Source organism: Malaclemys terrapin, chromosome 4 (assembly GCF_027887155.1).
Source record: "Malaclemys terrapin pileata isolate rMalTer1 chromosome 4, rMalTer1.hap1, whole genome shotgun sequence".
NCBI classification, from domain to species: domain Eukaryota; kingdom Metazoa; phylum Chordata; order Testudines; family Emydidae; genus Malaclemys; species Malaclemys terrapin.
The window spans coordinates 70750072-70763023 of NC_071508.1; positions in this window are offsets into that span (position 1 = coordinate 70750072).

Sequence of the window (12952 nt, forward strand, 5' to 3'; positions counted from 1 at the left end):
ACTGGCTGAAGCTTGGATCTACAAGACTTTGTCTCCACTTTCTGTCATTCTTCAGACAAAATTGCTTTGGCACCATAGCCTTCCCTACAGGAGCGCCGCCAGCTTTTTTGCTGCCCTAGGCTGCGGAAGGTCCCACCCCTGAAATACTAACGAAGACCGGGGAAGCTGAAGATCCAGCCGCTGCAGTTGCCGCCCCCCAAATGTTAGTGCCCTAGGCAGCCGCCTAGGTTGCCTAATGGGTTGCGCCGGCCCTGCTTCCCAGTTAACTAGGTTATTCAGTATCTCTGGCAGACCCTCTACTCAAAACCCAATATACCTAAGAAAGTTGGTCAGTATTACCAGGTTTCTTGGAAAGGATTTAAATATTTTTAACACTCATCATGTCCTCAGCTACCCAGCCATGTCTGCAGCTAAGGACAGTTCAAGTCAGTCTGACTCTGCGTCCCCACTCAGTCCTAGTAACAAATGACCAAAGTTGCTAGATCTCCTAGATAAGATGATACAGATTGCAAATGGAAAAATCTGAATAGCAAGCATTATTATCCAAATATGACTTCCAAGCCTCGGGCACACTTGTGCTCATTATTATTACTATGATTATTCTGACTGTACTGTAGTGCCTAGGAGACCTAGTCATGGACTAGGACTCCATTGTGCGTGCACTGTACAAATACAGAACAAACATACGATCCTTGCACAAAAGAACTTATTAGAAGAGGCTTAGAAGGTGTAGGTAAACTCTGTGATTGCTGAGGATGAGCAAGTGAAGAAACATGGCCTACAGGGCACCTATGATGCTATGGTACTGCAGTGAAGGACAGTGGTTACTATGCACTAGTACTTATGACTCATAGCCTCTGGTTTATCGAGAAGGATACAGGCCACAATAGAATATCTGCCCTTTGAGCAACTTGAATTGTTCAATGGCAAGGTGGAATACTCACTGTACCACCTTAAAGACTCCAGCCACTTTCAGATCTTTGATCCCCTGTACTATGTTTGCCAAATGACACGCCTCAATCGGCAGACATGGGACACAGGGTTCTTTCAGGCAATACTTGAAGTAGGAGCTTGCACATAAGCAGTCACCTTACCATCTGAAAGGGAAAGAACATATCCTACCCAAAAAAAAAAGGCCATCTTAGATCTGGCTTTATCAGCATCCAGTACCAACTTCCACCTTTGAGGGGTTTGTTTAAGAACCTCATGTCAATCTGTTTTTGTGGACATTTTTCTCTCCTTGTTCCTTTTTGGTTACCAACTTGCTGTTTTCTTATGGTGTGAAGTGGAATTACCTCAGCAGAACAGAACTTGGAGATAATAATAAAGCACTATTTCATCCATTTCTACTCTCTATTGCTGCCCCCTCATTCTGCTTCCCAATCCCCTTTCAGAGGTCCGTGTAACAAGAAAGGGCACTCCTCCAAATGGGATCTATAGCAGGGGGTCTCTGAGCTATAAAGGGCAAGAGGTTCTATTCTTATTACTTTTGAATATACAAAATAAAAGGGGAGTTACATCCCACAATCATATACTGGTCTCAGATGTGTGAACAAATACATCAGATGGCTGATGTTCCAGATAGTATCACTGGTATCTATAATTCTTTCTTTTTGGCCACAACATTGGTTCATGGTTCTCAGTGTATAAGGTGTGAGTTTCCATATTGTGCTTTGCACTGTTCATTGGAAATACCTCAGATTCTGTGGGAGACTAGTATTACCAGTATCACATTTTGCCATTTATGCTCTCCACAGCCTAATCAGTCCTCATCAGGAGCCCTGATTAAGAAAGGTACTTAAGCACATGCCTAACTTTAAGCACCTGAGTTGTCACATTAACTCCAACAGGGATGTGCTTAAGTATCTTGCTGAATTGAGCTCCAAGTGTCTGGCAGCCCATTGGAGAGGACTGGGACAGTACCTATATCTTTAGGACTGTCTGAGAAGACTGCTTTCTCCAATCTGCTCTCAGGAAACTCTGCAGGATATTCCAATTATTGGGCCTAAGAAGCAACCTCAAAAAGTCCACTTGCATCCTGACATATGAAGTGAAGTTAATTGGGACTGTTCTGACTCCAGATCATGACCACGAATCTCCCACAGAACCATGTGATAAATAATACTTGAGTTCCAGTCAACACCTCACACAACTGTCAGATTATTTCTCAGGCTGTTAAATCTCATAGGTTCTCAAATGTATGTAGGCCAGATTCCATCTGAGATTATTGCAGAAATGACTGTGTATAGGTCATTAGCCAGTATTGCAGCCTCACCCTGGATCAATGGGTGACATGTTTTTTCTGTTGTGGAGGATGAAACCAACACTTGCTTGCAATGGCATCCACTTCAAACTCCACATTCTGTTGTGTTGGTAACCGATGCTTTTGGGATAAGGAGCTCATAGGGGTCAGCCCACAATCCAAAGCTTCTGGACATGGGAGCAGACCAACTTCCACAGAACCCCATCTTAGATCCATTAGTTTTGGTAGTCCAACCTGTTAGACCTGGCAGCAGATTCTCTAGTCTCCTGAACAATCTTCTAGAACTCTTGTGCCGGTAACAGGATCCGATTCCTATCTTCACTCAGACACCGTCCAAGTAAGGCTGTATATTTTCTCATTATGAACTAGCACGGATTCTAGTACCAAGAGGTGTTAGAATACATTCCATCACATCCAAGGCAAATTCATCTGCATGTATCCAAAGCGTCTCTTTTGTTGGGAGTCCATCCATGTATTTCTGTAGCATTATTCTCAGGACTTGGCCTCTAGATCAAATTCTCAGTTCAACAGAGACATCCTGGAATCTTTATTCATGTACTTTTCTTCAGATCCACCTCCTAAGGGAACTACAGGGATCCATGCAGGCTATGCTGGAAGAAGAAAGAATTGTTACTCACCAAAGTAACTGTGGTTCTTTGAGACTACTGGATCATAGTTCCCACACCCCTTCTTACAACAAATTCTTGATACAGTAGAAGGAAATGAGTATTGCTTATGGCTGCGCCGCATTATACACCCTTAGTTGGGGATGTAAGTACACAGGCAGGGAATGAACACAGCTGCAAAATACACTGATTTACAAAGTTTCAAGCTTGTATGCTGTGGTTCCATTCATCACGTATAGTGGGGATCCATGCTTGCAATCGTCTTGAAGAACCATAGCAATTATGACAACGTATCATTTTTTTCTGTGTCATTTATAGCTTGGGTATCAACAATTTGGCTACAAGTGACCTCTTATATATTAAAAATTTCTTTTTACTGCATATTTCCATTTGAAGTGTTTAATTGTATTTTAACTCTTTTATAAAAAGAACAATAATTTTTATTGTAATTGTTCTTTAATTTTTATAAGGTTCTCTTCAGCTTTTCAAGTATAATTCTCACCCACCCTTATTGAAAGAATAACACTGTAGAGACCACTCTTTAACAGTCCTTTGAATGGACAGTGAATATAGGTTTTTCATATATACTGATTTTTGGATACTGAGCACGTTTTTTTTATAAATAAAACAAATATACAATCAATTTTGTAAAATAAACCAAGATGGAACTAACATCATGGGTGCCTGCTACCCTTTGGAACACTTTGTTGGTATATTGTATCTCTTTTTCCTTGATCTTTGTCTATTTTTTGTCTTTTTATATTGTACCATAAACTCTTATGGGCAGGGACTGTGCCTTCTTAAATGTTTATAGAGCACCTAGTTCAATGGAGCCCCAGTCCTGATTGTGGCCTTTGGGCATTTCCATAATATAAATAATACATTAAAATAACTAATATTGACAAGGCATTCAGGAATGGTTGTGGATGTTTACTCAAAAAGGAAGGGTATTTCAGCCTCAGTCAGAGACATTTCCTTTTCTTCAATCAGAGGCAAGATCATGAAAATGTGAGTGATATCATGTTCTTCACTGGAGGAAATCTTGACATGGAGCCCGAAACATCTTTCCACTTATCTGGAAATATACCATTTCCCTGCATAAATGTACATACTATTTTCAGTATCATATCAAAACCAACTGAACCATAAAATTTCAACAAATATTTATTATTGGGTTAAGACAGAAGGAAAGAAGAGGGGACAAAGACAGAAGCTTACTCTGACCTCCTCCCTCCCTCTTTTCTGCTTATCTGTTCCTCTGCTCCATTCAAGATGGAGAAGGTGAAGCCAAGGAACAAATTCCATGTAACCACATCAGGCATGATTAATGATACTTTGTACTGAGAAACTGGAGGCCAGGTCACCCTGCATTTTCCTGCAGAGGTTTATGCAAAGGTTCCATATCACCACAACTATCCTCTGACTTAGAAGGCTTTATTGAACTCTTTCAAAGCCACTCTTGATCCACTAGTATGGCTTCCACTTTTCAATGGGAGCTAAAAATGCCCGATCAAGGAATGAGACATTCAGTTCTGGATACAAATGTAGAGTGTACTAGTTTCTATTCCAAAACAATTTTTAAAAATATATGATTATTGGGGGGAGATCCTCAGCTGGTATAAATCAATATAGTTGAATTGAAATTGAAAGATCTGTGTCAGTTTACACCAGCTGAGGATCTGGCCCATTATTTTTATTTATGTGCAGAATCACTCCAATTGCTTAGGTCTGAGAGAGGTAATTATTTTTTTATATTTTAATACAATACAAAACTAATGGATTAACTTACTCTTTCTACAAAGGCTTTTTTTCCCCCTGAGATCTTACAAACAATTTTTTAAATACAAATCTTTTCTCAGATTACTCATTCCACTCCTATTTTTATTTGAAAACATGGCAATGCCAACCTCTGAGGAATACACACACACACACACAAAGAACGTCCCCAAACCAAATTTAGTCCCAAGCCTGCAAACCTGTACTCTCTTAGTGCACTTGAAGAATTCCATGGGGCTAATCATGTGATTAAGAACTACTCACATGAGTAAGGATTTTTCAGGATCAGGCCCTTGTTCTAAAAACAGCATTTTAATTACAGACAATCCCCAAGCAATGTGTACAAAAGAGTTTTTTCCTGGACAATAACAAGGGTTATTAGCCTGTTCTTTTTCCCTCTTGCTCTTTGGTTTAAAAGGAGGCACCAATAATCCAAACCAAATAAAACTGACCTTTGAACCTTTTCTGCTGTACTTTTTCTCATGCCATGATTTCTTTAGTGTGTTAGTGATCTGAAGGCTCGTTCTGGGCTACAGCCACTTTCCCAGACAGGACTGCCTTTCGTCCCCTGACAAATCACTGCTGAGCCCCTTTTGTCCTGCACCACTTTGATCTCACCTGCCTGTCAGGAGAAAAAGAACTCCCGTACAGTCAGAATGCATTGCAAAGAAATTGGCAACCATTTCATTCCCATACACCATTTCAACAAAGATCAAGATAGTGATAGAGAATTTTAACCCTTTCCTTGACCCACAGACCCAGAAAGGAATGCTCAGTTATGGTGAATGATAAGATAATTTCTGAAGGTTAAATGAAATATCCTGCTAATTGTAATTATGCAGCATATTACCTGTCAAATAAAAAATATTCTTGCAGAGCAGACAGTGTTTTGTTCAGCTATTAACTTAATGGAAGATCCATTCCTTTTAATTAGATGGCTGTTTAAGCATAAACTAAAGAAAAATAATAGGTATACTCTAATGTGAAAGAAATGAATCCCATAGTAAATAACCACTGGTGTATTTAGTGTCCCATCTGAATCTTTTTCAGTACACAATCTTGGCTATAGGTGTACTCCTTCCCCAGTTTAATTTCTGAAGTCTATTTTTTTACACTTAATATCCCTGCCCCAACCTCATCAATTCTATGTCAGTTTAGAAAAAGGTTAATGTACAGTGATTTTTTCCCCAGTCATTTAGTGCCTGGCTATTTCATTCTCTGATATTTAAAGATTTTCAGTCATTTAATAGATCTGCTGTTTCCATAGCTAGTGGGCCAGACCTGCTCACAATGGGCCACATCATGCCTTTGATTTGAAAGCAAAATTCACCATTGACTTCAATGAAATCTAGATGAGCCATTAATATAGGTGAGCTCCAGCTGTTTATAGCTTCCCTACTTAATCTCTCTTATCTCTTATAATGGCCCAGATTCCTCCCCTCCATCAATGGCAGCCTCATCCATCCTGGAGTCAGCTTCTTACATATAGATCTCTGCACCTTTTTCAGTGCTAACAACCCTTATGCATGGAATGTCCTCCCTGAACTGATCAGTAAGATCAACAACCTTAACTTCCTCAGAACCCACCTCAAAACCCTCCTCTGCTTTGATACCTATAAGGAACCAGCCAATTAGTGATGTGTACGTGGAAGAGCAGATGGGGATCATTGAGACTTACTTTATCTGTTTATAATAACAAAAAGCTTCCAATATATATATGGATATAAAAATTGTATAATCTGATTGCACTCCTCTTCTTTCTCCCATTTGCCACTGTAGATTGCAGATTTTGGGGGATATTTCTTCTGAAGTGTTTGTACTATGACTATCAAAGTTGGCCCTGATTCTCATGGGGACATCTGAATGCTACTACAATATATTCAGTAATAGTAATAATAAGAATGCACAATTGCTAAACCTGCATTGAGTTAGAAATTCCTATTCCCTTTCCTGAAAAATGTCTTAAAACTACTTTAAAAATGGAATTGCAAGAGACATTTTATATTTAGGTCAAGGCCTTGAAAATGGAATAAAATAACATATAGGTGGATATAAAGGCAATCAATCTGACTGGCCTGAAAACATTAATCCTGTCATAGTTATGGTATGGTGACTCTCCGTAGAACGATCAAATAATGCATGTGACTGACATGGGGAAATCCTGACCTCATTAAGGTCAAGAGAAAAACTTCCATTAACTAGAGTGGGGCCATGGTTTCACCTATGCTCTAGTATAAATGGAGTGTCCCGATCTTTGATGGTGTCTGCTCGCATTACAGTCAATAGAAGGTTAGCCACTGACTTCAGAGGATGTAGGATCAGACAGAACTTTTCTGGAGTGAGAGAGAGAGATTGGGAAGTTCTGCTTGCCCTCTTTGAGAGCGCTTCAGTCAGTGGACAGAAAGCATATTCTCATCTCCAGAACCTCTGGTATTTCCACATCCATATCAATATTACATTTTTCATTCTTGAGTCAGTTGTGGCTTCTGCTCTTATGACTTTTGTTAAAAGTTTAAAAATTATACTCTAACCATTAGCTGACCTGTCCTATAAATCTTTTTCTCTTGTCACAAATTACAAAGATGTTGAAGCAATATGGGTCCGATACCTCTTGAAACAATTGGGAGTCTTTCCATTGATTTCAGTGGTCTTTGGCTCAAGCCACAGATTTGAATATGAAGATCAGCTCCTCTCCCAAAATGTGTATACTGAAATTATTAAAGATGCCTTCCAAAGAAGACCAAGAAATTGGTACTGATGGCCCTGATGAGAATGGAAAGCTAACAGACCCCTAACTTATTCAGAATGCTTAAAAGGATAATCAAACATAGATTTAATGCAGGAAATAATGTTAAATTAGTGAGGAAAGGGGGGAAAGCACTTTGAAATGTGGTGTCACGTTGGCACATTAATAAAGTTGTGATATATCATGGCTCATAAGTGATATCATTACTAAGCCAACATTTTTTTTTACTTATCAATGTAACTAGAACACATTGAACTTATGTTCATGCACTGGGTTTACTTCTGTTAAAAAAGAAAATAGAAGCTAAAAGACATAAAGCAATAGATTTGTATTTTGCAGTGTCTTTTTTGTAAATTATAGTGATTGTTGTATTAATTGAAACGACTTCCTTACTACATTTTCGTTAGCTTGTTTTTTTGTTTTGTTTTGTGTGTGTGTATTTTTTCTGAAAACTTGATCCAATCATTTTTTAAAAATGACACTCTAGTTACTCCATCTGGAAAGAGTTTTTTATTTTTACAGTCTTTACACTCTACCAGTTAAAGAGAGAAGACAATAGTTAATAGCCCATTATCAGTGTCCACATGCAAAACCTATTAAGAAACCAGCAAGATTTCTGCCTTCAGTACACTCAGGTTACATTGCTACTAATGGGTGCGTATAAAATGACAACAAATCATTATTCCTCATAACTAAGAAGCATTAAATATCTCTTTAAATTTGATTTCTCAAGTATGACTTAGCACTTAATAGCATACTCCCAGAACCACCTTGTAAACTCAGTATCAAACATTCTTAATGGTTTATAAATATTTGATGATCTGTGATTCTTTAGCTATAGACCATGTATGAAGAAATTAAAAGCTTCAGTTAGAATTTCCTTCAGTTTGATCCAAGCAATAGGCATTTAGTTGCCTCTTTGTGAATGTGCCCTACCAACAGTGGAGGAGTTGGACAATTTCCCTTCAAAATTCTGTATGAAAAGAAAGCTTCTCTGACTTGAAACTGGATAGGCTTTCTTACACTTTCACCTCTCTTTGATTCTTGACTTCAAATTTCAAATAGCTTTCAGAAAGCATCAGAATACTCTACACTTTCCAACAGTGAAATCTTTGTGATGAAGGGTAACACAATCTGGCTCCTGGTGACGGTTGCCGTATCCAGCCACTAACAGGATCTGAGGGCTAGAAAATTGATAGAAGGCTACATGATTTCGAAACAAGAACTCAAATTCTAATGTCTACCAACCCTGCACTTTTGAGACACTATCTTACAAGACACTTCATGTCTTCAAGTGAATTCCATTGGAGCTGAGAGTGCTCAGCACCTCCCAAGAAGTGCTCACCACTTTGCAGAATCCAGCTCATTATCAATATCAAGAAAACCTTTAGGAATCCCTTACCATTTCATTCTAGTCATAGCTTTGTGAGTGGGGTTTATTTTGCCCCTGTAGTTGTCCTACAATTAATTTCAAGGTTCTTGTTTTCTTGACAGATAAGTGTCCTTAATGCAAACCCAGGAGCTTAGCCTGATGTAATCCCCCAGAGAGATGCACATGGCTGCTTGTACTGATAAACAAACAGATTAATAGCCATATAAGGCTTGTAGGCTTTGTCTACCCTGAACTTTTTGTTAAAATCAGGGGAAGCATTGGTGTAGACTGGCCACCAGCTCATCTAGACCTGCTCTAAGAAGGGTTAGATGAACAGATGATTAAAATGCTGATAGCTGTTCTACACAAGTGATTGCATCAATGATAGTACAAACGGAGCAGCACCCGTATAGGGCAATGGTGGGAGATTTTAACTAAAAGCTCAGTGTAGAAGCAGCCATGGAGACCGTTTCTGTAGCTGTTACCATTTCTTTTTCCTCAAAACAGCAAATTACATACAGCTGCCATAACTTAAAACAGCCTCTTCCCCCTAGTTCTAGAGCTGCAGCACAGACCACAAGTGGGTCAGTGTGATTCCTTTAGGAGTTTTTTAAAATGTCATTTCATAGATTTTTTTTTAAATATATATATGAAATATTGGTAGTGTCTGCCTGGGTGATTGGTATGATTAATGAACTGGTGAATGACATCTCTATACTGCATGTAAAAAAGGCTATGCCGTATATGTGCAAGCCTGGGTGGTTGTATACACTGACCTTTGAGGATCAGAATCCTGCCCCTGAGAAAATGCAAGGAATGGGGAAAGTCATTCATTTTTTTCATAGTAACCAGACGCTTTTTTTTTTTTTTTTTTTTTTTAACCATAGCACTGACTATGACACAAGAAGAATTATCACAAGACTTTTCATGACTGGCCAAGTAACTCACTCATCTATATCTAGACATTTATAACTTAACAAACCAGGTTGGGAGGTCCAAACATAGTTCAACCTAGAGAAATGATTGTGATTGAAGCACTCAACTAGAGTTTAGACCCTAACTTACTTCTCTTTCTTTGATTGACAGACTGAAACAGGCATAATCTTACAGTGCAGAGGGAGACTGTCATCCTTATATAACACTATCTTGAGCAGGTGGAGAGCTCATGTGGGTTCAGCATACTCTTCAGTTAGTCTACATTTGAAGAAAAATAACAGCTAGAAAATGCCCCTTGTTACAACTTCAGGTACAGATTTTAATAGATCTCTTGATGCCAGTCATTTGCAAGGATGTTTCTGGGCTGTAACCCACCCCACAAGTTCAGGGATCAGGTTCACAAGTTAGTTGTGTGAGTGCTGTCTTCCGCTTTGCACTGTCTAGCCCTAGAGCTGGTGCAATCAGCTCAGGCAGGATCTCTCCAAGCAAAGGTGATTCTCAATGTAGTGGAGCCAATTGAAAGGCTGTTCCGCCACTTCCTCTCTCTGCTGCTAATGGAACAGGGAAAACAAGACATAGCTAGAGGAAAGGCAAAGTGGCTGGGATGCCTCTATACTATGCTAATCTTCAGATATGGTTCTGGACTCTTGGGGCTGTTTGCAGCCACCCGGGTGCTCTAACACACCAAGGGGGACTAGAGCTAGCAGCAGAACCAGGAAGTGCAAAAGTGAGCTTTATTTACCTTTGCGTATAAATTCTCTTGACTTGCAGTTGCAGCCCTGGAGTTGGCCCCATATACTTTTACAAAATATTTAGAAATTGATTTTTTTAAGACTTCATCTCCATGTTTTGATCCACCATCAGTGGGTTTTTTTAAATCTCTTGTGATCCTGATTATTTATAATTAAAGATTTCTGCTTCAGTGTAATTATGCTTTAAGCTGTTTCACATTTGGTTAGTTCACTGATTTTAAATTCTATTAATTGATATCCAGCGGGGAAAAAGTAAACAGTCAGTTCTTCCTTTAAACAGGGCATGAATGGTTGAGTCAAAATTAGCCCCCCTACTCTATTAGTCTCTGATTTTTAAGGGAATGCTGCACTCTTCAAAAAATCAATTATCTTCAAAGCTCCAAAATGAAATGGAATGAACAGGGGCCAGGCTCAAGAGCATCCCTTGTGTGCTGAAGTTAACATTACATAAGTACCTTAAACGATCACTAATTAGTGCTTTCAATGGGCACTTTGAAGACCACAGGACTGAAATATCTTATTGTGAAATAGACAATTGTGTATAACAGACTAGATCAACTCTCTGACAGGGGGCACTGAAAAGGACCCTTCTATTACAGCTTGTAACCAGAGATGTATCTTAAAGAACCAGTAAAACCATTGACAACTGCCCCTTTCCATTCTTCCCAGGCTAAGAGGGTCCCCAGACACCAGTTTAGACAGAAAAGCAGATTATTGTGTTCATTATATTTTTTTTTATTTGGTCATATTCTTGTTTCAAGAAAGTAAACATTTGTCTGCCCCTTGGTCTTTGGAAAATTATGCAGTGAGAAAAAGATCCTCACCAGATGTCCCAAATACAGCCTATGGAGATCTTGCGTGTATTAAGGGGATAGTTATATAAAGCTCAGTGAATATTGCATAAACATTCCACACATAATTTGTTTATATTAATTTACTTCAGCTGTGCTTACAGTACTCCAATTTGTGTTCTCTTTCCACAAATATGCAATACAAAGTGTATTTTAAGTGAAATTTTGGAGAATTTTCACTGAAAGCAAGTTTCAAATTCATAATCATGAGCATTTGCTCTGTCAAACTGATTCAAAGAGATACGCCAATTAAGAAATGGAAACAGCCCATGTAACCTACAAGTCCAGCCAAAACTGCTTACATTTTATTTACAAATACTGAGCATTCTCAACAAACTGCTCATGAACTATCTGCAAATCAAGCATTTGAAAAAAAATTAGAATAATGAACACATATGGGAAAATTGTGATGTCTTGTAGAAAATGTACACATAGAAAAAGAAGTGGCATTTTTCAAAGCATTTGTTCATTATGACTTATTTGACTACCTTCTAAATGGTATTTTGTTTACTCTTTGATCTGCAATATGTGGAGTCCCATAAGGCATACTTGGGCCACAATGGAAACCAATCAGAGACTCTAAGTTAAAAAGAAGGAACGTTGGCTTGGTTGTTCTCTCACTTCTCACATGGGGACTGAAATTTCACCCACCAAAATGACCTTTGTAGAAAATTGACAGTTACAATTAAATATATTTATTAATATAACACTTAACAATTCAAAAAATATAAAATGAATCCTGAAACAAGATATTTATGCTCCTCAGATAGACAGGTATGAAAGCAAAAATAACCACTTTAAATTAAAAATCCTTTTTGGACAAAAGAAGATCAAATTTCCATGAGCTATTGTGATTTACACCAGTTGAGGCTCTGGCCTGGAATTAGGGTTGCTCGAAAATTTTCTATGTAAACTGTTTTTCAGAAGAAAATTGAAGTTTTTCACAAAAGGTGTCTGCTTTCCAGGGAAAATTTTGACTTTTTGTCAAAAAATCAAAATGTTTTCAATTTTCAATCAAAAATTAAAAAAAAAAATTATGAAAAATCAAAATTTCTGAGGAAAAAAATTCTGACGACAAAACTTGGTATGCATAATATTATAAAATATTATTAAATTATACTGTGATTTTTAGTATTAATTGAACTGGTTGACATATTTGCTCTAATGACGAATAAATATTTGCTATAGTCTGCTTGGAATTCGGTGACTGCATTGATTTAAATTGTTTCAATGATCAGTAGCAGATCTGAGTGCATGAGTTCCATTGCCTTGCCTTGAAAGTATAAATAAAAAATATTACTGTTCTTAAGAGCCACATCTTTGGGTTTAAAATATTTTAGAAATCCAAAGCTATATCTTCTCTGAATAGTACTTCACTGTCATATTGGGGATAATTGCTTCAAAAGATGCTTTGTGGTCATCTCAAATAGCTAATGAACTATTTAAAGTCTAATTGGAATGTCAAAATATAAGAAAAGAGGTTCTACAGAAATATCAAAAAAATCATCCCTAACTATTAATGGAACATATAATAATTTTCTAATTTCTCAAGCTCAAACTTGGATTAAAATGAGTACCTACTTTAATATTTCAAATGAAAGGAGCATTTGCCAAACAAAATATCAAAATT